This window comes from Canis lupus, chromosome 28 (genome assembly GCF_048164855.1).
Source record: "Canis lupus baileyi chromosome 28, mCanLup2.hap1, whole genome shotgun sequence".
NCBI lineage: Eukaryota > Metazoa > Chordata > Mammalia > Carnivora > Canidae > Canis > Canis lupus.
The window spans coordinates 14,380,885-14,407,396 of record NC_132865.1 but is presented as its reverse complement, the minus strand read 5'-3'; the positions used below and the strand labels follow the sequence as shown (position 1 = coordinate 14,407,396).

General features: G+C 40.9%; 1 long non-coding RNA gene across 1 annotated transcript in view; it reads right to left on the bottom strand.

Moving 5' to 3' along the window:
- Positions 1 to 26,512, bottom strand: part of LOC140620215 (uncharacterized) — an 85,850-nt gene that overhangs the window by 5,379 nt on the left and 53,959 nt on the right. Inside the window, exons 11-18 of the long non-coding RNA XR_012019984.1 lie at positions 16,381 to 16,443; positions 14,020 to 14,196; positions 9,460 to 9,554; positions 8,857 to 9,002; positions 6,465 to 6,554; positions 5,480 to 5,539; positions 3,596 to 3,723; positions 1,616 to 1,717 (exon numbers count right to left, since the gene is read on the bottom strand). This is a non-coding gene — a long non-coding RNA (uncharacterized lncRNA). The remainder of the gene's footprint in view (positions 1 to 1,615; positions 1,718 to 3,595; positions 3,724 to 5,479; positions 5,540 to 6,464; positions 6,555 to 8,856; positions 9,003 to 9,459; positions 9,555 to 14,019; positions 14,197 to 16,380; positions 16,444 to 26,512) is intronic.

Genomic DNA, 26,512 nt, shown 5'->3' with positions numbered 1-26,512 from the left:
TCTCTATACCTCCTAGGGAAAAATAAAAATAAAAAAGCCCTGTCAACATCTCTGGATGTCTTCTCCACTTCTACTTCTATGGTCATCACTCTGTCATTCAGTGGGGCAGAAGAATGCCACTCGACTGGTTATATGAACAAACTGAATAGGCCAGACAGACTGTTCTTAGGCAGACCCTCCAAAAATGCCTACCCTCAATTACTCAGACTGAACTGGGAACCCTGAAACCCACCAGACAGTTGGGAGGCCACACTGGCTGCCCTATCAACCTGTGCTCCCTGACGGCTGGTGGTCCCATTTAGGGATCTTAACAGTTATACACAACACTTGCTTTCCGGGGGCACCATGTGTGCTCCTGGGACTGTGCCTCCTGTATGGAAACTAGGGGTTCACTTGCCTCTCTCTAAAAAAATTGTTGACTTGCACATTAGGGTTAACCATAAGAAACCTTTAAGTATCTAAGGAAACACCATAAGTAGATCGTGTAGCCCTCAGACAACAGCAGAGTTCTCTCCAAAATGAGGCTTGGTTACTTCTGGAAAATTCCAGAGGATTAACTGACTTATTATTGATGTGGTCCCTATGATGCAGGTCCTCCAGTTAGAAAAAGGTGACTCAAAATTTGTCCTTGACTCTAGCTGAAGTGATCACTGACATTACCTTGACCCTGGAAGGCATTCAGATTGTCTTCAATTGACTGGCCAGGGCTGTCATAGATGAATCGCCAGATGTCTTCTTTGCAGATCAAGGCAGAGTCTGTGTAGTGTCTAATACTATACCTTAGGACATCTCGGTGGCTCAGCAGTTGAGCATCTGCCTTCGGCTCAGGGCGTGATCCAAGGATCCAGGATCAAATCCCACATTGGGCTCCTTGCAGGGAGCCTCCTTCTCCCTCTGCCTGTGTTTCTGCCCCTCTCTCTGTGTGCATCTCTCATGAATAAATAAATAAAATGTAAAAAAAAAAAAAAAAAAAACCAAAACCCTTTAATACTACTTGTATTAATACCTCAGGCCAAGTGGAAACGTCAATATAGAAACTAAAGGAGAAAGCCAGAAAGCTATGTAAGACTCTGATGACTTTTGGAATTTGTTCAGCTAGTTGTATCCAGGATCCTAGGGGTATGATTGTGGTCGCTACTGCAGTCTGGCCCTATTCTGCTACAACTGGAATGCTGTGGACAGTAGCCTTAATTAAATGCTGTGCGAGATAGATTAAATGGGTTCAGGGGGTGACTGGCTGGCTCAGTCAGTAGAGCGTGCCACTCTTGATCTCAGGGTTATAAGTTCGAGCCCCATGTTGGGTGTAGAGGTTACTTAAAATAAAATCTTCATTGGGGCACCTGGAGTGGCTCCATTGGTTAAGTGTCCAACTCTTAATTTTGGCTTAGGTCATGATCTCAGGGTTGTGAGTTCAAGCCCTGTATCAAGCTCCGTGTCAGGCTCCCTGTGAGGCTCCAAGATCAACAGGAACTCTACTTCTCTCCTTTTCCCTCTCCCTCTGCCCCTTCCCCTGCTCTCTCTCTCTCTCTAAAATAAATAAATAATAAATAAATAAATAAATAATAAAAAAATAAAATCTTCAAAAAATAAATAAATAAATGGATTCAGCCCTTACCTCTGTAAGTCAGATTAATTATAGTGGCTGACAGAGTGGCATACTCATCGGAAACTTCTCCATGAGTCTCTCATGTTTCTGCACATCTTGTTCCAGACTGTCCTGTCAAAGATAATTGTATTGTGAGCACTCTTGGAAGACAGAGAGAGTTTCCTCTCAAGCAAAGGGCAGGTTTGTTTACAGCCTTGTAAGATAGATAGTGTTTCCTTGAAGGCAAAAGTCAGGTAAGGTTACTACCCTATAAGATTTGAACTCAGGGCCACCAACTCAGGTTCCTTCTCCTGTAATGGTACCCACTGTCCACTCAGGCCTCTACATCATGCAGTGGAAACCTGGACTCAGACTGCTGCCACTGCTGAAGAAGAAGAAATGTCAGTGCCATGGCTACTCTTTCTCTGTGAATAATATAAAGCCTTTGGTCTCTGATCCAGGAATACTGTTAACAACATCCACAAACCTGTGGCAGGCTAATTTGCTAGCTTGTAAGCGGGATAAAGTCTGGTGCCTTTCACAGTTCTTACTACCATGCTATCAAAATTCTAGATTTCCTCCTGTATTCAATAATGATTCTCAAGGAGATTGTCAGGAATAAGAAAGGTACAATTTATCTACCGGACTAGAGGAGCCAGCAGGGCATCAAGTGGAGACAACCAATGAAGAGTTGGATATTGTGGTATTTGGTGTATGAGTGATATTAAAGACATGGATTTGGTTAAGGTTACCCAGGAAGAACACATAAGTGGTACACCTGAGCCCGCTCACATCTCATAAAAGCCAATTTTGTCCAGATCTTCCTAATTCTATGTTCATCTTGGTAGCTTGAAGTTGACCATATGAGAGTTTTAATGCTATGGAAATTAGTAAATGCTACAAACCAAAGCTCCCCCTGCCCAATCCTATGAGAGCTAGTTACCAGCATGCCACAGACCATGGTATAGCTGATAAACAACGGGGAGCAGGTTCCTTAATCTATTTCTTCTTCTGTGAAATGTGGAGGATAATTTGCCTATATTGTGGGATTGCTTAGAGGACTGGACAAGGGAATCTGCAAGCATGTAGAATAATGTTGGTATATATTGTATTTAATTGAATTTAAGATGCTACCAAATTAAAGATTTAGCCTTAATTATGTCATTCAGCCCAGAGAGAATAAACACTGCTAACTCACTATGCTTTCTTACCACATGATTGTAAGACATGTCTCAACTTCAATAATGGTAAAACTGAAAAAATATCTTAGAATGAATGAAATACAGTGGCTTGCTTATAAAATGCTTCACTAATAGCATATTATGACTATGACCAGCTACAATGTGTGTGTAGGGCCACCTGGGTGGCCAGTCAGTTGAGCCTCCAACTCTTGGTTTCATCTCAGCTCGTGATCTCAGGGTCATGGAACAGAGCCCCACATCAGACTCTGCACTCAGAGTGGAGTCTACATGGGATTTCTCTCCCCTCTTCCTTTTGCCCCTCAAATAAATAAATGAATCTTTAACATAATAAATAAAATGTGTGTATATATGTAGTAAACAGTCATGTCTTATTCTACTATTTTAATCATTAATTTATCCAAAACTTCTAAAAAGAAAATTGCTGAGAAGTTAGTTTTAATGAATGCACAACATGTAAGTAGGAGGGGAGGAGGAGACTGGAAATGTGTCTGTTTTTCAAAATAAACCCAAACACACAATGAAATGAATTTTGAATTTCAAAATAGTTTTTTTTTTTTAAGATTTTATTTATTTGAAAGAGAGAGAGAGAGAATGAGGGGGGTGGGTAGAGGAATCTCAAGCAGATTCTGTACTGAGCACAGAGCCATGGAGGACTCAATTTCAGGACCCTGAGATCATGACCTGATCCCAAAATCCCGAGTTGGCTGCTTAATCAACTGGACCACACAGGTGCTCCTCAAAATAGTTTCTTTTAAATGAAGATTTAAACATACAAGAAACATCAATGGGACCATACAATAATACTTACAATCATAAATAAGTGAATGCACAGTTAGGAGTCCCCTGAACAATTTTTCTGTATTTTAGAACAGCCTGTAAACTTCTGTGAAAATGACGGGAGTATTAAATGTATTTATTTGACTCATTATGTTCATCCTGCGAAAAGGAAAGGGAACTGTAAATAATTACAAAGGAAGGGAATTGTCTAAAGTGTAATTATCTCAAGTCCATGGGAATGAATTTATATTGTATAAAGAAAAACTCCTGGAAACAAATGAATCAGGTTGCCAAACTTGGAGAGAGAAGAGAGACTACTATATTCGCACAGGAGAACTTCAAAGAGAAATATTCGTTGTTTTGTTTTTACATCGTTGGAACTAAAAATAAACCAGAAGAGCCTGCCATGATTATGTGAAAAATTTACAGCTATTACACAGAATACAGAGTTTCAAGCAGGTTATAAAATACAATGACCTTCAGTAAAACTTTACTCGAAACTTCACAGAAGTAATCTCCAATTCCCTCTGTGGAAGCTTAATGTGCAGCATAGAAAGATCTGGCTTTTGACCTCAAAATAACTCCAGAGCTCAGCACACAGTTTCCGGACTCATTGCCTAAATGCATGCTTGCCAGCTGACCACAGCTGAGGCGGTCTGATGGAAGTAGTGTGCAAATCATTTTTCAGACCGTGATGGGAAGGACACTCCCAAAAACCAGTGTAATGGACGTGGCATGAAATTTTCAATCAGGAGACAGATTTCTATGACATGTAGACATGTGCCTTGGGCAAAGCAGCTTGTCATGCTCGGAGTTCTTATCAAAAGGAAATAATAAAACTTGCCTCTTAAGAATCATGAGACTCCTGAAAGGATCTACACATATTTTTTTTACACATATTTTTTAAAGTGCTTTTTAAGTTGTAAAAGTCTTTTACACATATAGTAAGTGAATTATTATTACTACAACCCTGCAGGGCCCGCAAAGCAGCAATCACCATACTGTTGTATCATGAACTTGGGATACGACTCCACACAAATGAGTAGTAAATAATTATTCGAAAATGAAGGCATATTAAGATGTCTTCGTAACCCAAACAAGAGTTTCAAGGTAGAAATGCCACTTTTTTTTTTTCTATTATAAAGTCTAAAAGAATGTGAGAAATTTCAGGGCTTTTAATTCAGACTGGGATTTGAATCTGGATTCAACATCTTACTAGCTGTGTGACAGTGGGCAGTTGACTCAACCTTTCTGAGTTTAGGGAGGCCCTACCTCCCAGGCTTGTGGGTTTTCCATTGTGTAAAATGCCAACCTAGATCAATAAATTCTAGCTTCTTCTCTCTGCTTTTAGATATTTTGTCTGTTTTCCTTACATTTTGCAGGGAGCTCTGGAAAAATCCAACATGGTTTTGGGTAATGCTTTATAGACTGGTAATAGCATTTTTCCCACCCTTCCTGTATACTAGGTACTGTGTTGAGTCTTCATGATTAATCTTGTCTTTTCATTTAATCCTTGCACAACCCTATAAGGAAGGTATTAATGTACCGTATTAGTTTACTGTTATTATCGTAACAACCAGCATTTCAGTGGCTTAAAGCAACACAAATGAATTCTCTCATGGTTCTGAAGATCGGAAGTTCAAAACAGGTCTGCAGGGGCTGTGTCCCTCCAGGAGACTAGTGGACGATCCATGCCACACCTTTTCCAGCTTCTAGAGAATACTCACTCTCCTTGGCTCAAGGCCCCTGCAACCGGACCTCTGCTTCTGCTGCCACTTCTCTCACTTTCCTGCCTCCCTCTTTCCTGTGTAAGGACCCTGGTGATTACATCACACCCACCTGAATAATCTCCCCCTCTTAAGATCCTTAGTCACAACCACAAAGCCCTGTTTGCTGTGTAGGGTAACATACTCACAGGATTTTGGGATTAGGAAACTTCTCTTGGAGAAGTCATCGTTCTGTCTACCATACATGCCTGTGGAACAAACGAGGGAAGGGGGACTTCATAACCAGAACCCAGGTTCTGAGTCTTGACAGCAATCTCCCCACTTACTGTCTACCCAGAAGCAATGAGGCCATTTGGTTTGTGGGAGTGTGTTTCGTTTTGGGCGTGGTTGCGACATTTGCTAAATAAGGATCAGATGTGAGTTGATTTTGTGCATTGTCTTGAGCCCAGGAGCCATATTTATTGTCTACCACCCCACTGATCACCTTCAAGAAAAATTTAGGACCTAGCTGGAAATGTACCAGTTGTTACAGAGAATTAAACAAAGACCCAGAGCATGTTGTCCTTGAGGCCATTTCCAAGACCAACAGTAAAAAAGTACAAAAATATACGTGTCAGACTGAAGCCCAGGTGGGCCTTGCTGCCCCCACTGGGAAGGATAATTAGCATATTCTGTAACATGGAATTCTTTTGTGAGTCTTTTGCAATGGAGTTGTTGACTTGCTCCACTTACTCTATCTTGATTACCATTTGCTCATGAAAATACTGATTGAGGTTGAAACTTTGCTTGCCTTTTTTTTTTTTTTTTTTTTTAAGATTTTATTCCTGAGAGACACAGAGAGAGGCCGAGACACAGGCAGAGGAGAAGCAGGCTCCCTGCAGGAGCCTGATGAGGCTCTTATCCCAGGACCCCAGGATCACAACCTGAGTCAGAGGCAGACGCTCAACCGCTGAGCTACCCAGGGGTCCCAAAACTTTGTTTTCTATTTAAAGTTTGGAGTTTCTGCCTACTTACAGGAATTCAAGCAATAATCCCTGCTGTGGATAGGAGTTCTGCTCAAACCAAGTTTTCCTCACTAAAGATTGATGAGAACCATTTCACTAAGATGGGAATTTAGAGGGACATATAAGCAAGTCCCCCAATAATGAGCATGCTAGTTCCTTTAAACATTACCTCTTTTCATTCCCTGCTTTTGCCAGATTTGAAAGCAGCTTGCTTTCTGAGGAAAATGCTGATGCTATTTATATCTTGTGTGGAGGAAACCTGGAAAGGAAGAGACACGGGCATTTGAGATTTCAGCAATTGCAGGGCCTCAGGAAAAGGAAAGAAGCAGAGAAGAGAAAGGGAAAGGGGAGAAGAAAGGAAGAAGGACATAGTAGGGGTGGGGTGAGGGGTGGAGAAGGAGCAGAAGGAAATCCCACAGCACAGCAGTAACTGCCCATTTCCATGGGTGTGAAGGATGGGATCACAATTCCAATCCTCTGTTGAATATTTTGTGTTTGTTTGTTTTAATTTAGAAGGAGCCAAAATGAGACATTTGTAGGTGACCGGGTCCTAGGGCTGTTTGTCACTGCTAACACCAGCTAACTGACTCTCTCAGGCTGCTCCCCGCAGCTTGAGTTAGGATGAGAATATTCTTGGAAGCAGAGGCTGAAGGAGGGATGGGAGGAAGCAAGAGGAGGAGGAAGAGAGGCAAGAAAGGCCTCTGCCTTGCTAGGGCCGCCGGTCAGGTGCTGAGCTGGCTGAGTGGCCTCTGACCTCTGAGAACAACTGGAATCTCGGCTCCCTCAGCAGTTTCAGGAATGTTCGGATTGCACATGTGATACTCCAAAGTGCGCAAAGTACATGCAGATGTGGATGAAAACATGTCTCTAGGACCTGGGGCTCTGAAACCTTGTGCCATTCAGGGATCAGGAAAGTGAACCCTAGGCCCAGGAGAGGAGCTGACCCTCCGGAAGCACCATGAGTTCCTGTCAATGTCAGTGGCTGGTGGCTTCCGGGGGTGGAGGGGGTGGTGGTGGGGATTTGGGAAAACACCACATGTCAGGGGGTGGACGGGGTCAGGAAAGCCATGTGTGAAAAGGAGAAAGTACTCTATCCTGGGCAGTACCTATAATGAGGCCACTATTTGTTTATCTGGTTGACTCTGAAGCTTCTCTCTCTCTCTCTCTCTCTGCTGCTTTTCTTCCCCAGTTTGTCCATATTCATGGCTTTGAACACAATCAGTGCCCTGACTCCAACGCCAACATGAAGCTTCTTCTTTATGCACCTCTGGCACCGTAATTCTATATTCATAATTTTGTTAAGGTGTTTGTATCTGGTAAAAAATTATTGCTTAGCTCTTCATATAATCCAATAGTAATATATTATCTACTGAAAAACAGAGGAGTGACATAACAAACAGCTTTCCTTTGGATAATTACCTCTTGCCTGTTGCCAGATCTTAAGGGTCCATCTTCCAGTCCTTTCTCTATAGGACCACAATAAAGTGTTCCAGAAGGATTAGCTAATGGCCTGCTGGCTTCACTTAATTTCCTTTGAGAAGATTTATCTTTATTTGTGTCTATACTAGCGACTGGATAGCAGCACTTACAGGTTTGTGAAGCACTCTTCTCTTATGTACCATTAACGCAATGAGTAAAGATCAGAATGTTATCATTTTTCTCATGTGTCACTGCCAGAAATGAAACATGTGGTAGCTATTTCACGAAGAGAATTTTTTTACTAACAAAACTCATAAACTGTGGAAATCTAATAATCAAGACACTTCATAAAAGAAATTTTCTTTAAAAACATTTTTGTTATTCCTGTCTGTTGACATTTGGTCAAGAATGGATCTTTTATTTATTTATGTTTTAAGATTTTATTTTTTAAGTAATCTCTACGCCCAACATGGGGCTTGAACTCATAACCCCTAGACCAAGAGTCACACGCTCCACTGACTAAGCCAGCCAGGTGCCCCAGGAATGGATCTTTTAAATTTAAGTTATTAACCTAATCCTCTGAGCTAATTAAATAAGGTGTTGGCCACTCAGGAAGAAGCCTCCATGGGCTGATGTGAGGCAGTGAAGATTTGCCTTTGGTGTGACTTTTCTCCATTCACTGTGCCTTCTCAAGAGGTTTTCCAGGAGAAGTAAATTTGTAAATTAACCACCATTTTGAGGCCTGCAGTGAATCAGGCCAAACTGTGCTGCACCTTATACTTGAATTCTCATAGCAATTCTCTGAGGTGAATAGTACTCCTATTTTACTTTTATTTTTACTTAATTTTTTAAAGATTTTATTCATTGATTTGAGAGAGAGAGCATGCAGAGAGAGAGAGAGTGAACAGGGGGAGGGAGCAGAGGGAGAGGGAGCCGCAGTGGGGCTGGATTCCAGGACCCTGGGATCTTGACCCCTGCCAAAGGCAGACACTCAACTGACTGAGTCACCCAGGTGCCCCAGCCTTATTTACTTTTGATACATTCAGATCTCACCAGTCTTTGATTGCAAATAAGGTTGCAATTTTTTTTAATGCTCAAGTTATGACACTTTGAACATCCTCTGACTAGGGACAATAAATGACCTGTCATCGCACTGTCCTTGGTACATGGTGAGTGTCTCCGCTGAATGTCTTGGCCATGGAGCAGCCTTGGCTCTTTCGCTCCAGCTTCCCTGTAAAGTCGCCAACCCAGGCGTATGTACGGTGCCAGTCCCTGCGCTGTGGAAGAGCTTCAATAGGGCAAGGAGATGAAAGCAGACAAAGATACTCATCATTGAATCTTCACAATGTGTTTTACCCACATTACCCATTCGTCCACATGAACACCCTGTGAAATATGTTCTATTATTATCTCCATTTTATGGGGTGAAGGAAGAAAAGGGGCCTCTGAGAGGCTGAGGAATGTGTTCAGCTAGCAGTCGGCAGGCATCAGCCACACATTTAGGTTTTTCTCCTCCCAAGCACTTTAACTGCTGTGCCAGTTAGTATTACTCCATTGCTGCTAGATTATAGTAATAGATTTATTGCCAGATACATGCTCTTAAAATACATGTTTGATTTAATTCTGCCTCAGAGTAGTAAAAGCCCATACAAATTCTATTCAACATGATTGTCTTCGTCTGCTCAGGCTGCCATAACAAAACATCATAGACTAAGTGGCTTAAACAACAGACATTTAATTCTCACAGTTCTAGGGCTGGAAACTCTTAAGATGAAGGTGCCAGAGCATTCGGTTCCTTGTTGAGGGCCTACTTCCTGGTTCATAAAAGGCCATCTTCCCACTGATACTCATATGGCATGGAGAGAGAGAGAAAAGAGAGAGGGAGAGAGAGAGAGAGAGATCTGTATCTCTTCTTATAAGACACAAATCCCATTGTGAGGCTTCACCCACATGACCTAATTACCTCCCCAAGGCCCTACTTCTAAATATCATCACATTGAGAGTTAGGGCTTCAACCCACAGGAATTTTAAGGCGATACAAAGAGTCCAGAACAAAGATAAGTAAAGAAAACTATTTAACAGGAGATGTGTGTCTCCTTTCATGTCAGAACTGTCTTCTATTTTCTTACATCCGGGTATATTTTTAAATACCTTAAATATTACAAAAGTGAATTTGTTCTAGGGTAATTAATTACATGCCCTGGTTTCCCCAGTACAGATTTGGTTTATGCCTGCTGTCCTGGTGGAATTATTAATAACACCCCTTCTCAGGCTCTCAAAAGTATCCTGGTTTGAATAATAAATTATATGGGCATCCTTTTATTACTAATACTTCAAAATATTTGCAGATTAGAAAATGTTGATTAGAAAATGTTCTGAAGCTGGGTGATAGGTATAAGAGAATTTATTTAATTTCCATACTAAAAAACCTTATATAGTTAAATTTTTATAGTTATGGTTTAAACAAATACGGAATTTTTTTTTAAGATTTTATTTATTTATTCATGAGAAACACAGAGAGAGAGAGAGAGAGAAGCAGAGACACAGGCAGAGGGAGAAGCAGGCTCCATGCAGGGAGCCCGACGTGGGACTCGATCCCGGGTCTCCAGGATCACACTCTGGGCTGAAGGCGGTGCTAAACTGCTGAGCTACCCAGGCTGCCCTGGAATATTTATTTTTAAGTTCAAGTAATTATATCTCTCTTTCAAATATAAACATATCATTAATAAAGCAATAACTTACCATTCTTTTCTCACGTACAAAAAAAAAAAAATGTGTTCCTGAAAAGTTGTTATAACTGAAAAGCACACAAATTGAACTATTATAATTGAAATGTTTTTGAATGAACTCCAAATATCTGTTATAGTAAAAGAATAGAAGGAATACTGTCACTTGATAAATAATCTCTTTGTAAAAGGATTATGTTTTTAAGAGGGTAGAGGGAAGGGGTGCTTGGGTGGCTCAGTCAGTTAAGTGTCTGCCTTCAGCTCAGGTCATGATCCCAGGGTCCTGGAATTGAGCCCCTTATCAGGCTCCCTGCTCAGTGGAGAGCCTGCTGCTCCCTCTGCTTGTGCTCTCTCTCTTTCTGTGTCAAACAAATAAATAAAATGTTTTTAAAAAATTTAAGGGGAGCCTGATGTGGGACTTGATCCCAGGACCCTGGGATCATGACTTGAGCCAGAGGCAGACTCTCAATCACGGAGCCACCTAGGTGCCAAAATTTTTAATTAAAAAAAAAAAAAAAAAAAGAAAAGAAAAGAAAGAGGTTAGGGGGAGGATAATACACAAAAACTTCCTGAAGATGACACTTGAACCAAAGATTATAGGATGAATAAGAAATAGTGATGTAGAGGGAAATACCAGGAAACCAAGTACATTAGAGACTTCTAATAATTTAATGATGTAAAAATGGACATTGAAAGATTGTTCAGTTTAGGAGAGCTGAATCCAGATCATGAAGGGGAAATAGAAATAGGACTTCGAGAATTGAATTGGAAGCAAGTTAAATGGAGACAACTAGGGGAAACTATCTAAAAGCTAGCTCTTTTTATTTTTACTTTATTTTTCTGTTTTTTTTTTAAAGATTTTATTTATTTATTCATGATAGACATAGAAAGGGTGGGGGCAGAGACACAGGTGGAGGGAGAAGCAGGCTCCTGAAGGCAGGCGCTAAACCACTGAGCCACCCAGGGATCCCCTCATTTTTATTTTTAATATGATTTTCAGAGTCCTAAACATGGCCTCTCTGTTTTCTTTCTTTCTTTTTTTAAAATTCCAGTGTAGTTAACACACCGTGTTACATTAGTTTCAGGTGTAAAATATAGTGACTCAGCAATTATACACATTACTCAGTGCTCATCACGAGAAGTGTACTCTTAATCCTCTTCACCTATGTCATCCATCCCCCCATGCCTCCCCTCTAGTAACCATCTGTTCTCTACAGTTAAGAGTCCGTTTTTGGTTTGTCTTTTTTTTCTTTGTTCATTTGTTTTGTTTCTTAAATTCTACATATGTGTGAGATTATATGGTATTTATCTTTCTCTGATCTATTTCACTCAGCAGTATAGCCTCTAGGTTCATCTGTGTTGTTGCAAATGGCAAGATCTCATTCTTTTTTACGGCCAAGTAATATTTCTCTACATATAGGTATGTGCATATGTATACACACACCCCACATCTTCTTTATCCGTTCATTAGTCAATGGACACTTGGGCTGCTTTCAGATAAAGAATATAGCTCATTGCCAGGCATGCAGTAAGAACTCAACAAATGTTAAAATTTTTCTTGATGGTAAAGTGATATATTATTTCCAGTAGAATGTTAAATGACAGCAACAAGCACTCTTGGAATTTATTACTTTTTACTACCCTACTCTTTTGTAATTGAAAACATAGACTCAAAATATTTAACATGTCTAACTGGGTAGCATGGAAGTAATAATTTTATCAAAAAGATGCTTAGGTTAGTTTTGCACTCTCTCATTAATTAAGCCAGCCAGTCAGTCATGAACTATTTACTGAATGCCCAGTATGCACAAGCTAGGACCTGTGCAATTAGAGCCAGAAAAGTGTGCAATCTGAAAGCAGGACACAATGAAAAACAGATATGGTCACAATATTAGAGTCTAGGTTTACTTGGTGGAATTAAGAAATCCTAGTTACGAGTTGCCAGGCTGGTTCAGTTGGTACAGCATGAAACTCTTGATCTTAGAGTTGGTAGTTTGAGCCCCACATTGGGTGTAGAGACTACTTAAAAATAAAATCTTAAAAAATAAGAAATCCTGGATAAATTATAAATCTTGTCATTAATCAGTAGTATACCTTTCCACCCTGGCCATAGAGTTATTCCTATGTTTTAACAAGGAACAAAGATGTCTCCGATGTGCTTTTCACTTGTACATTTTCTACGCCTGGAGGCTTAATACAGTCTATGAAAAATCTTTCTTTCATTCTTTTCATTGTCCCCCAAAGCCTCAAGACTTAGGGCCTTTGAAATAAATCAATACTGAATTCATTGACTTAGGCATTCCAACAGAACAAAGAGAACTTCAGAGACTAGACAAAGTATGAAAAACATTTGGAATATTTTCTTCCTGAAGTGCCCACTTTTTTCTTATTGGAAAGCAACAGTTAACAGTATTCTCGCCGCAGAATTGTCATGCTTTGCTTGCAAACAAACTAAAAACCTTGTCAACTGTCCCCTGCCCAAGTTAATTCAATAGCTTTGGGGTTGCTAAAATTCTCTCTTGGCTTCTCAATCAATAAACAGCAGGAAACCTTGGCTCTTTATTAGGGTATTTTCAGTTGCAAGACAGCCCAACTCAAACTGGTTAACAATAACTAGAACCGTTTAACAATTAACTAGTTTAAAGGTGATACAGCTTTCAAAATGGATTGATTTAGGGGATCCCTGGATGGCTCAGTGGTTTAGTGCCTGACTTCAGCCTGGGGTGTGATCCTGGAGGCCCAGGATCGAGTCCCACGTCAGGTTCCCTGCATGGAGCCTGCTTCTCTCTCTGCCTATGTCTGTGCCTCTCATGAATAAATAAATAAAATCTTCAAAATGGGTTGATTTAGCAGTTCCGTGGTATCAGAAGAACCCCATTAGGGGAGAACTCAAATGTCATTCTTTTTTTCTTTTTCTTGTCTTTCCTAGAGTCTTACTGTCATAAAATATGCAATCTCATAGCTAGAAAGCCTGTCTAGAATCAGGCCTACAAATACATGATATGATCTCCAGTAAACTTCAAATCTCATTAGCCTTAGAAATCTCACTCACTGGGGGATCCCTGGGTAGCTCAGCGGTTTAGTGTCTGCCTTCAGCCCAGGGCGTGATCCTGGAGTCCCAGGATCAAGTCCTGGGATCGAGTCCCACGTTGGGCTCCCTGCATGGAGCCTGCTTCTCCCTCTGCCTGTGTCTCTGCCTCTCTCTCCCTCTCTCTGTGTATCTCATGAATAAATAAATAAAATCTTAAGAAAAAAAAATCTCACTAACCTATTATCCCCTAAAATAATATTGCCTCTACAATACCTTGCTCAAAGAAACTTTGCATGATAAGGGGAACAAAGAATTTGGTAGCAGAGGATTACTGCTACTACCCCACTGCATAATTATGAGATTTATGGCAAGCTATAACCTCAATGTTTTTCAGTTTCCTAATCTGTAAAATTGAGTTTACTAATAGTGTGTTCGCAGACTTTATGAAGACTATCTGACGAACTCCTATAGCAACCACATTACTGAATGATAATCCAGTAGGAGCATTATTTGAATGTCTGGAGTTGAAAGTCCAGTTCCTTGTTTACCTGTTGTGTGTGGCTGCCTTCGTGATATTATGGCAGAATGGAGTGGCTGGAAAAGAAACTCAATGCTTAAAGTATTTACTCTCTGGCCCTATGGGAAAAGTTTGCTGACCACTGCCCGGTAAAAGGAAGGCTTTAGTACCAGAGTTGCAGCTTTACGAGTCTTGTTTTTCTGGATCACTGGAAAAGAGGGAGAACAATTTAGGAACGTCCATATTTTTACCCAAAAGATATGAGTCAGAACCCCAACAAGAAACAGATGGCCATTTGAACACAGACTTATTTAAAAAGGTATGAATTTAGGAGCTGGGGTTCACCACCTGAAGGGGTAAGGGAACCATTGCCAGAAACACTTAGGAGATGACTGTGTAGAGTTAGTATCCCAGAGAAAAATGAGGACTTCTCGTGGAGGGACAGAGCCAACCCCAGGAGATCTTGCAGTGGGGAAGGCAAGGGAATAAATACCCTGCCTTTGATTTCCTCTTCTCTTTTCTTACTGGGACTCCTCGTTAGCTAAACCCAACCACAGCGACAGAAGACCCAAGAACGCATCATTATAGTCCATACCATTCAGCCTCCTGGGCAGAGGGCAGGGCAGAGGTAAACTATGGTGGGGCAAATAGAAAATATGTGGTACAGAGAGCTATCTTGGGGGTGCCCATGAGCAAAATGAAGAAATATAGCAGTAAAACAGATTGCTACTCAAGCTCCTCTTAGAGGGTCTCTTGGTAGAATGACATCCTGGTAGCAACAAGCATACTTAGCATCCAGATCCTGGTTTCTAAATATCCTCCTCCAATAAAAGGAACTAGTGCTCCTTGGGGAGATGTCTTGCTGGGACATGTAAATCTGGGACAAAGTAAATATAAGTTGAGCGTGGAGTGATCTCGTTTTGCCAAAGTAAGGAAGAGCTAACATAGGAAACAGGAGTCAGCTGAAAGGGGCTCCCACTGACAAACTGAAACAATTTGAACATCAAATAAAAATAGTTCAGATTGAATTTCAGACTAAATAGGGGTACATGAACACATCACAATATAAATAAACGGGGAGATGGGCAACTGGGTGGCTCAGATGGTAAAGCGTGTGCCTTCGGCTCAGGTCATGATCTCCCAGTCCTGTGATCAAGCCCAGCATCAGGCTCCCTGAACAGTGGGGAGTCTGCTTCTCCCTCTTCCTCTGCCTCTCACCTCCACTTTAGCTCTCTCTCTCTCTCTTAAATGAATAAATAGAACCTTTTTTTTTTTTTAATTAATTTATGATAGTCACAGAGAGAGAGAGAGAGGCAGAGACACAGGCAGAGGGAGAAGCAGGCTCCATGCACCGGGAGCCTGACTTGGGATTCGATCCCGGATATCCAGGACCGCGCCCTGGGCCAAAGGCAGGCGCCAAACCGCTGCGCCACCCAGGGATCCCTAAATAGAACCTTAATAAATAAATAAGGAGAAAGGAAAGTTCTACCTTATAGTAAAAGTTTTAAAATATATCCCTACAAAGTATCTATTAAGTACTTACTAATCAGTGAACACAAAGTATTCATTAGTTAACTTTATAGTGGAGAAACTTGGCAAACACCACACTGACAAATGTGGTGACAAATGTCATTATCAATAATGAGACAAATCAGGGTGCCTAGTGGCTCAGTCAGTTGAGGATCCAAATCTTAATCTGGGGTTGTGAGTTCAAGCTCCGTGTTGGGCTCCACATTGGGCACAGAGCCTACTTAAAAAAAAAAAAAAAAAGTTGCCTTCAGCTGAGCACCCAACTCTTGGTTTCAGCTCAGGTCATGATCTTTGGGTCATGGGATCAAGCCCCACATACGGCTCCATGCTCAGTTTGAGAATCTCTCTCTCCTCCTCCCGTTCCCCTGAGGCAAACCATGTGCCCCTCATATAATGCAATGAGGAAAACATAGCATCAATTCTATGTTTTGTTTTTTTTTTAAGATTTTGTTTATTTACTCATGAGAGACACAGAGAGAAAGGCAGAGACACAGGCAGAGGGAGAAGCAGGCTTCTTGCAAGGAGCCGATGCAGGACTCGATACCCAACCACGGCATCACACCCTGAGATACTCAACGGCTGAGCCACCCAGGCATCCCACTTCTATGGTATTCTTACAGATGTGTGTAAATCATGAAGATATATTAGATTCACCCAAACCAGTGGATAATTAAATGATTACTAACCTGCATTCTTTAAAAAAATGATGGATTTTAGATTTATTTATTTATAAGTAAATAAGGCCCAAAACTCACAACCTTGAGATCAAGAGTCACATGCTTTACCAACTGAGCCACCCAGGCACCCCAAAAAAACAACAGATTAACTAAAGACAAAGAAGGTCTGCAAAGCAATTGCTTACTGAAGGAAGCGGAAAAGATGTCGTAACTAAACCCAACACGTGACCTGCGGCCGGATCCTGGACCTATAATGAAAATTACGGGGACAATATTCAGAATTTGAATGAGGGTCTGAGGATCAGGAGGCACTTTGAATCATTAATTTTCTTTTTTTTTTTTAAGATTTTATTTATTTATTCATGAGAGACACACAGAAAGAGGCAGAGACACAGGCAGAGGGAGAAGCACACTCCCTGTGAGGATCCCCATATGGGACTCGATCCCAGAACCCTAGGATCAGGACCTGACCCAAAGGCAGACACTCAACCTCTGAGCCACCCAAGTGTCCCCACAATGGGCAAATCCTGGAGAAGGGTATATAGCGCTTTTTATACAATTTTTCTAGCTTCTCTGTACATTTAAAATGATGTCAAATAAAGAGCTAAAACATACTCAGAAATGCTGATGTCTCAATACCACCCAAGATCAGTTTAGCCAGGATTTCTGGGGGTAGGGCTTTCAAGGCTCCCCAGGTGAGTCACATGGACTCCCAGGCTGAGCTCCGTGTGGCTGGTACATCTTGCTCAGCAGTTATCTTGGCTTCACAGCTTCCAATAGCAGCAGCCAGCACTTCCCATTGGCATATCACATGCCAGCCTCTGAGTTAGGGACCTTGGGCACAGGAAGGAATGAGACCAACGTGGGCCTTGACATCCAGTAGCAGCACAAGGGTACTGGAAACAGGCTAATGTTAGGCCCTCTGCCTGCCCAAATATGCATGAAGTTGGAGCTGTGGAACCTTTTTCTCACCCTCAAGAGTCAAGAGGGGCATATGCTTCTGATGCAGGTTATGTTAGAGAAGCACTAGGCTCTGGGTTTTGTGCTTCCTTTACACAGGGCTTGGGCAAGCCTAGCTGTGCTCAGAGGCTCCCCCTCTACCCCAGGAGAGCCAGTACCTGGCCTAGTCCTCCTCTTTTTCATTCTTTTTGTCTCCACCCATGAGTCTGACATTTTACCCATGCGTTTTAATTTCAACATAAGTTTATATCACTTAACTTCTATGTTTTAATCTTTTCCCTAATTGACTTTCAGCATCTTTATCATTCTAAATATTTCTACTTTATATGACTTTATTTTTATTATATCTTTTTTTTTCAGATTCAAGTTCGTGGTTAGTGTAAAACTGTGCTTAGATACGTAATGTAGAAAGCAAACTTCCCCAAATCCCATCAGCAGGGTTAATCATTGTTGTTTTTTTTTTTGGGGGGGGGGTTAATCATTGTTAATAATTGATGTATATTTCTCTAGATCTGGGTATATGTATAGATATATATGTCAAGATATTTTATTGACATTAGTAGTAAGAGACATGGACTTTACACACTATTTTAAAACTTTCCCTTTTTTTCATTTAAGAATATGTCATGGGAGGGGAGTCCGGGTAGCTCAGCTGGTTAAGCCACTGCCTTTGGCTCAGGTCATGATTCCAGTCCCTAGAGCAAGCCCAGCATCAGGCTCCCTGCTCAGTGGGGAGTCCGCTTCTCCCTTTCCCTCTGCCCCCCTTCCCCCGCTCATGTTCTCTCTCTTGCTCATTCTTGCCAAGATATGAAAACAACCTAAATGTCCATCAATGGATGAACTGTCAATCAAAGGAGATATATATATATCACATTGTATTTTATATATATACCACATAGCGGATTTTATATATATATAAATATATACATATATATGTATATAATTATATACATTATATTAGGCAACCATGAGAAACAAAGAAATCCTGCCATCTGTGACAACATGACTTTGAGCGCATTATGTTAAGTGATGTCACTGAAGAACCTACGAATCATGTTGAAGCTAAACTCGTATGCAAAGACCATGCGCTGGAACACCATTCTTCGCCAGGCCAAGAATCACAAACTCTGGATGGATAAGGTGGCGGCAGCCTTCGAAGCCAAATCAGATGAGAAGGGGGTTCCAGGCAAGAAGGCTGTGGTAGGGAAGAAAGGAAAGAAGGCTGTTGATGTGAAAAAGCAGAAGAAACCTTTGGTAGGAAAAAAGGCTGCAGCTACCAAGAAACCAGCAGCTGACAAGAAGCCTGCTGCCTAAAAACTTAGATTTGTTTATTCCATAAAAGTCAAATCATTTTGGACAGCTAATTTTGAATAAAGACCTGATCAAAGACAGTGAGAAAAAAAAATGTCAACCAGAGAAAGGCAACTATCCTATGATATCAGTTATATGTGGTATCTTAAAAAGTTGAACTTGTAGAGTAAATGGTGGTTGCCAGGCACATGGGGGGTGGGTAGAAGAATTGGAAAGATGTTGGTTGAAGGCTACAAACTTGCAATTAGAAGATGAGTAAATTCTCCAAACTTAATGCACAACATAGAGATTACAATCAATAATGCTGTGTTATATACTTCCAAGTTGCTAAGAGACTCAGCCTTAAATGTTCTCTTCACAAAAAAAAAATGATAATTCTGTGATGTGACAGAGGTGTTAGCTAATGCGACAGTGGTGTTGGTCATTCTGCAATATATAAATGTATCAGATCAACAGATTATATACCTTGAACTTACACAATGTTATATATCAATTATATCTAAATAAAAAGGCACATCTTTGTTTAAAATTTTATTTTTTAAGTAATCTCTATATCCAACTTGCAACCCTGAAATCAAGAACCACATGCTCTACTGACTGAGCCGCCAGGCACCCCAATAAAAGTATACATCTTGAAATTTTTCCAAAGGATTCATTCAAATCTTATGTATCATACAAATATAAACATATACTAAGATATTTACTAGTTTTAATATTATTGGAACTTGACTGTACATATTATTTTGAAGCTTGCTATTTCCTTCATTCAGTTAAATATAAAATGTGAAAAAATTTCCAGCATTTATTCAAAAAATACTAACACCTATTGGGTGGCCTGGATGATCCAGTTGGTTAAGCATCTGCCCTCAGCTCAGGTCACGATCCCGGGGTCCTGGTATCAAGCCCCGTACTGGGCTCCCTTGCTCAGCAAGGAGTCTGCTTCTCCCTCTCCCTTTGCCTCTCCCCCATGCTTATGCTCTCTCACACTGTCTCAAATAAATAAAATTTTAAAAGATAAAAAGCAAAAAATACTAACACCTACTATGTAGCAGGCTTTGTTCTATGCTCTAGAGAGGCCTCATTGAAAAAGATGATGTTCCAACCTTAACATACACGAGTATGTTATTATAAAGAGGGATTAAGAAAGCAAACAAGTGCGCACCTGGGTGGCTCAGTGGTTGAGCATCTGCCTTCGGCTCAGGTCGTGATCCTGGGATCCTGCTTCTCCCTCTGCCTATGTTTCTGCCTCTCTCTGTATGCCTATCATGAATAAATAAATAAAATCTTTTTTTTTTTAAAGCAAACAAGTGAGTAAATAAGTAGTAAGTGCCACGAGAAAATAAAATCCAGTAAGAGGGTAGAGATAACGGGAGAAGTTTTGTTTTCATTGGTCACAAAGGAATCTCCTCAAGAATTTGAACTGGAGCAGATAACTAAATAATAGGAAAGTCAGACTGCATGATGATCTGGGGAAGAACATTCCAGTTAGAGGGTAGAGCTGGTGCTAAGTATCAGGGATGGGAACAAACTTGGCTTGTTCAAGGAGCCCAGAGAAGCCAAGTGGGGTTTGGAAAGGAGCTAGCAGGAAGGAAGAACAGTGGCTGGTATGAGAGATCACTAGGTAAGAGGTTTATAATTTATTCTAGGAGCAACAGAAAGCCCTACAAAGATTTAAGCAGGGATGTGATATGAACATATCTAGGATGTTACAAAATCACTCTGACTGCTAAGTAGCTAATGGATTATAGGGGAATAAGAACAAAAGCAGGGTGCCCAGAGAGCAATCTATTCCTGAGAGAAGCTATAACTCACTGAAGTTCTGGGAATATAGTAAGGTTTTGTAGTAAGTGTTGAACTCATGGGATTTGATGATGGATTGAATGGGAGGAAGGGTGACGGTAAGGGAGAAAGAAATGAGCGACTCTGGCCTTTTGCCAGGTATCATCTTTAACATTTGGATGACTGGGGATAACACTGATGAGTTTTGAGAAAGAAGTGGGAAAAATGGAGAACTCTGATTTGGATATGCTGAGACAAAATGTGACCTATCACACATCCAAGTAGAGATGTTGCATAGGTGAATGAGTTCTCCCAGGGGAGATGAGAGGATTATCGGGTTTGGAGATACAGATGTAGAAGTCATCAACATATGGATGTTATTTAAAGCCATAGGACTGAGTGAGGTCATTTTGGAAGAGCATACTAATACAGAAGAGGAGAGGGCTTAGATGAGAGCCCTTGCTTACGGACTTCTAACATTTAGGAGAGAAAAAGAGCAGGAAAGTGGCAAAGAAGGAGTAGTCATTAGAAATAACAGGACTGTGTCTCATGAAGGTCTACTCAGTCAAACTCCTATGATAGGAGAGGACTAAGATGAGGACTAAGAATTGTTATAGGATTTGCAAAGATGGAGGCCAATGGAGACCTTGACCTACAGAGAGTGATGGAGATAGAAACTTGAGTTGAAATCCCACTGAGGGCAGCCTGGGTGGCTCAGTGGTTTAGCGCCACCTTCAGCCCAGGGCCTGATCCTGGAGACCCGGGATCGAGTCCCACGTTGGGCTCCCTGCTTCTCTCTCTCCCTGTGTCTCTGCCTCTCTCTCTCTCTCTGTGTCTCTCATGAATAAATAAAATCTTAAAAAATAAAAAAGAAAGAAAGAAATTTGAGTGTTAAAGAGAAAAGGAAAGGTGGGGAAATAGAAATATCTGGGAGAGAAAACACTTTCAAGCTAAGCAGAGATGGAGCAATTGGAAAGCAATTAAGTAGAGGAAGAGTTTGGGTTCTCTGTTTTTTAAATGGTGACGACGACATCATGTTTTATAAGAATGGGATTGGTCCAACTGAGAGGAAAATATTGGTGACTTTGCAGGAGCAAAGTCCTTGAAATGTAAGAAGGGGTGGGATATTAGGCATGGATAAAGATGTGAGCGTTAGCAAGGAACTTAATTGGTGCTCAATAAATCTTATAGGAATTTAGGTGCATCTAATTTTTCTTTTATTTATTTATTTATTTTTAAGATTTTATTTATTTATCTGACACACACAGAAAGAGAGAGAGAGGAAGAGAGAGACAGAGCTCGAGCACAAGCAGGGGGAGCTGCAGGCAGAGGCAGAGGGAGAAGCAGGGAGTCCAGTGTGGGGGTTGATTCCAGGACCCCAGGATCATGACCTGAGCCTAAGGCAGACCTTAACCAACTGAGCCACTCACTCAGCTACTCCTTATTTTTTATTTTTATTTTATTTTATTTTTTAAAGATTTTATTTATTTGTTAGAGAGAGAGAGGAAAAGAGAGAGGAAAGGCAGAGGTACAGGCAGAGGGAGAAGCAGGCTCCATGCAGGGAGCCCGATGTGGAACTTGATCCTGGGTCTCCAGGATCAGGGCCCGGGCTGAAGGCGGCGCTCAACCGCTGAGCCACCCGGGCTGCCCCTATTTTTTATTTTTTAAATATAATACTTTCAGGATGCCTGGCTGGCTCAGTTGGTGGAACATGCAACTTGATCTCAGAGTTCGAGTCCCATGTTGGGTGTAGAGATTACTCAAAAATATCTTTTTAAAAAATGTAATACTTTGGATATCCTTATATATTTATCTTTATACACTTATGGGACTTAATGGAGGATAAATTCTAATAAGTATATTTCTTGGTCAAAAGATATGAGGAGCTTAATTTTTATAAGATATTAGAAATTTTTCTGCCAAAATATTTCATTTTTTAATTCTTAAAACTGAATTTGGAAATATTAGCTCTAACCATATGAGCTATTGTCTTTTTAGTCTCTTATAGGTTCCATTTTAGATATTATTGGTTTTATCTATTTAATTTCTGTCCCCTTCTTTATATTGCTCCATTTTCCTCTTTATTTTTCCTATATTCCTTTTTGATGATTCATCTTTGAACTATTTGGCCAGAACCAGGGCCTGAGGGAGTGTGAACCATGGAGGGTTCACAATGTAAACAAGAAACCTCTTTCTCCCAGCTGCTCAGCCACCTGCTCCCTTGGCCTCCCATGAAAACAAGTCCCCTGGTGCAGTTAATAAGATTCTCTCAAAAGAATTTCCTCTGAAGAGATAATAAACTCAAGGGTTAAGTCTCTCCAGAACCATAAATTCCATTGTGAAGATAACATATTGGATTTCCTTAAAAAGTGTTAACATACTATACCATCTAGTATTTATATTAAAAAATTGTTTGCCACAAAACCCATGGACTCCAGTTGAATTTGAGGCAAATTGTCAATGCTAAGCCACAAGACAGAAGGTGGTGATGGCATGTTGGGGGACTGCTCAGCTCATGATGTGGGTTTTGACCCTGCTCAGGAAGCACTTGCTCAGGAAGCAAATGGTGGTGAACTTTTTGGAGATTCTGAAATGAAGTGGGACAAAGGATGGAAGTAGAGAAGCATGCAGCCAAATTATTGGCACCACTTCTAAACCAACTGCTTTTACCCTTTTATTACCACAATGAATCCCCTCCCTTCCCTACAAAATCATAGGAAGATTCTTTTAAATGATAGGTGTTTCCAGCTCTCTTTTCTTATTCTAGGGGCCAAGGAGAAGCTGGCAAAAGTGAAGGTTATTGTTCAAAGATACTTAATGAGCTCATGGTTCTTCTGGCGATGGTTCTTTTTATCTGGTTGATTCTGTATCTGGCTATTTAGAATGGTCTAGAGGGCAACTTTTAAGAAGAGACTCCCTCTCACTTTCTAATCATTAGCCATGGTTCCACTAGATCTAGAAAGCTCTTGAGATATGGGGACATAGCTGATGCTGCACTGTTAAAATTTTTTGCCCATTATTTAAGAAAATAGGATGATTTCCGGGGTAAGTTGAGTTTCAGAAGACAGGTCTAAACAAATTTTTGGATCTAGGCCGCACTCAATGTTTCTAATGTTTTATAATTGTCTCCCCACAGATAATTTACTGGGTGCATTTAAGCAAGAATTACGCTAACTAGTGTACCCCAAATGGGTTAACCTCAATATTGAATTCCTCTGCCCTCAGGGTCATTGAGTGGGATCTGAATCAGCCTGAGCTCCCAAGATGGCTGTCTCTGGCATTGAGTAGCATCTTAAGTTTATCTAAATGTGTTACTTAATGTGTGCCAAGATGTGAAAAAGTTTAGGAAGTTCTGCCTTTAAGAGTTTAGCCTTTCACCAGGTTGTCTCGGTATATATGGAAATACCCAGCAAATTCACTGAAACTCAGGCAAGTACTCTTGATCCAGGCCATATCACAATGGCTGTCCCCAAAAGCTCATTGTCCTTCAACCCATGTGCCTTTGTTGCTACTGTTCAAGCTTGAGTTAGTATAGCTGCTCACTATAACACAGACAGCCTCAAGGATGTGGCTCAGACTCTTGTCCAGCACTGGTTGCTGATGATGTTATTTCTGCTAATTCTTTTTCACCCAACACGACAGTCCCTTCTTTCCATTGCAACCTCTGTTAAAGATTATCCACTCTGAAGGGCCTGGGCAGCTCAGCTGGTTGAGCGTCTGACTCTTGGTTTCGGTTCAGGTCATCATTTCAGGATGGTGAGATGGAGCCCTGCATTGGAGTCTCGCTCAGTACAGTTTGCTTGGATTTCCCTCTCTTTCTCTGCCCTTGCCCCCTGCTCTCTTTCTCTCTCAAATAGATAAATCTTTTAAAAAACAAAAACCAAACAAGCAAAAAAGATTCTCCACGCTGAAATCACCTTTTAGACGCACTTGAATAATCTATTCCTTAAGGCTCAAGATTGCTACCAGTTTGTTGCAAACCCAGACCGATAATAGTCCCCTTTCCCCTCCAGACCATAGCACAGAAGCCAGCCTATTAATACTTTTTCCTCCTATCCTAATGATGAGTTATCCCTGTAGGATCTGTTCATCCTTTCTAGCTCTCTGCCTAGCCCAGTCCAGAGTTTGACCCTCAAAGAGAGAGAGAGAGAGAGAGAGTGTGTGTGTGTGTGTGTGTGCAGCCTTACAAGGGAGCAATGAGATCTTGCTAAGTATGGATGTTCTATCATAAATATTGCTATACCATTCACCATCACCTGGGAAACAAATATTATTGGATTATTTGAGGCTTGCATTTTTTTGGTCTCTGCTTTTGGGTTTGAGGAAACAGCATGCACTCCAGTTAGAACACTGTTAGTTTGGATCCTTGGGTGGCGCAGCGGTTTGGCGCCTGTCTTTGGCCCAGGGCGCGATCCTGGAGACCTGGGATCGAATCCCATGTCGGGCTCCCGGTGCATGGAGCCTGCTTCTCCCTCTGCCTATGTCTCTGCCTCTCTCTCTCTCTCTCTCTCTCTCTGTGACTATCATAAATAAATAAAAATTTTTAAAAAATGCTTTCCCTTTAAAAAAAAAAAACACTGTTAGTTGATGATTATATGGAACTAGAGTTGCACAAGTACCATGAGTTTTGGGATCAAAGAAGAGAGCTTTTTGAGGAGGTCCTGACTTTCGGTGAGTTATGTGTTTTCCCTCTCCTTCCCTTTCTCCCACTTCCTTATTTTTTAAACCAGTTGTATACCGACTGATAATGAGTTTTGGAGAAGCTGGATGCATGTCATCTTCTAAAGAAACCAGAAAGACAGGTGTTCTTCCATTACAAATACTATCTTGAAGACCAAGTAACCCAAAAAGATAACTGGCTTGCTGGGTAATTATTACCAGAAAGGAACATTAGAGCTCAGTTGTTCTTGCTATCAGCTTTCTCAACTTTTATTGCTTGCCATAACTGGTTGTTTCACCTTTAACTGGCTTATAAGTAATGATTTCATGTTAACAGGTCTCTTCATTAATTTATCTTGGAGTCATTTTTCAGGGATTTTATGGTGAAAGAAATGCCAGGAAGCAGCAGTACTTAGTGCAGGGTGTTGTATGAGTGGTTTACTGAAAACAATTCCTTGTTATTGACAAGGAGGTTTGGATACAGCTGCTTTAAAAATTGCCCAGGCTATAAATACAGATTAGAGCTCTAGAGATTGTCTGCCCATTCTTCTGTCCAGTGGATATGAGTTGGCATTCTGGTAAGACCTAACACCCTATTCATCTCCTCAACCTTCATAAAATCCTCTTCAGGTTCATTGTCTCTTGGCAAAATCAAGTCACTGGAGAGCAGATACTTACTGGTACATAGCTATACAGCAGGTACCAGCTCATTATCACTCAACAGGTGAGAAAACCAATATACTTGTAGAGTACTTGAAGAAAACTCAGTCCATTCATGCTTAATGATAGTCTACAATTTATTCATGGACCAAGCCAGGCCAAAAGAGAGCTGGGTCCCATCAGGTCAATTAACATGAGACATTAAAGGCCTCTGAACAAGGGAAGATCCCTAACCCAGATTCAAAATGGAAGAGGGGAAGGTTTTCCCAAGGAAATGACGTCTGAGGCAAGACCTGAAAGATAAATAGGCATAGTAGCAAGGCAAAGAAAGATGTGAAAGAAAGCCAAGAGGTGAGAAAGAGAGCACAGAACATTGAAGGAACTGAGGACAATTCAGTGAGGCTAGAGCTTAGAGTGTAAAGGAGGAAGTGGCAAGAGGGCAATTAGGCAGGACCCAGATTGTGCAGAGACATAAAACTATGTCAGAGATCTGAACTTTGTCCTAACGGCAATGGGAGTCACTGAAAAGTCTTATGCAAAGGAGGTGACAAGCTGAGATGTACCTGTTTGAAAAATCATTCTAAAAAAAATAAAAATAATTTTAAAAAAAGAAAAATCATTCTAGTTGCACTGCAGTGATAGAGGAGACCATTGGGAAAGACAAGGCCAGAAGCTAGAAGACCACTTGGTAATGTCCTGGTAATACAGGAAGGAGGCAAGAGTAGTTGGAGAGTAGTTGTTTTATCTGTTGTGGGGTACACTGTCTAGGGATCCAGGAGCTCCTACAGTCACAACCTCTCACTTGGCTGCACCTGCTTTTTTATTTTTTTGAAAAATAAGAATCACTCAGAGTGGTCTTTTTATTATTTTTAAGATTTTATTGATTTATTTATATAAGAGAGAGAATGCAAGAGTGGGCATATACATACCCAAGCAAGGGGAGGCATA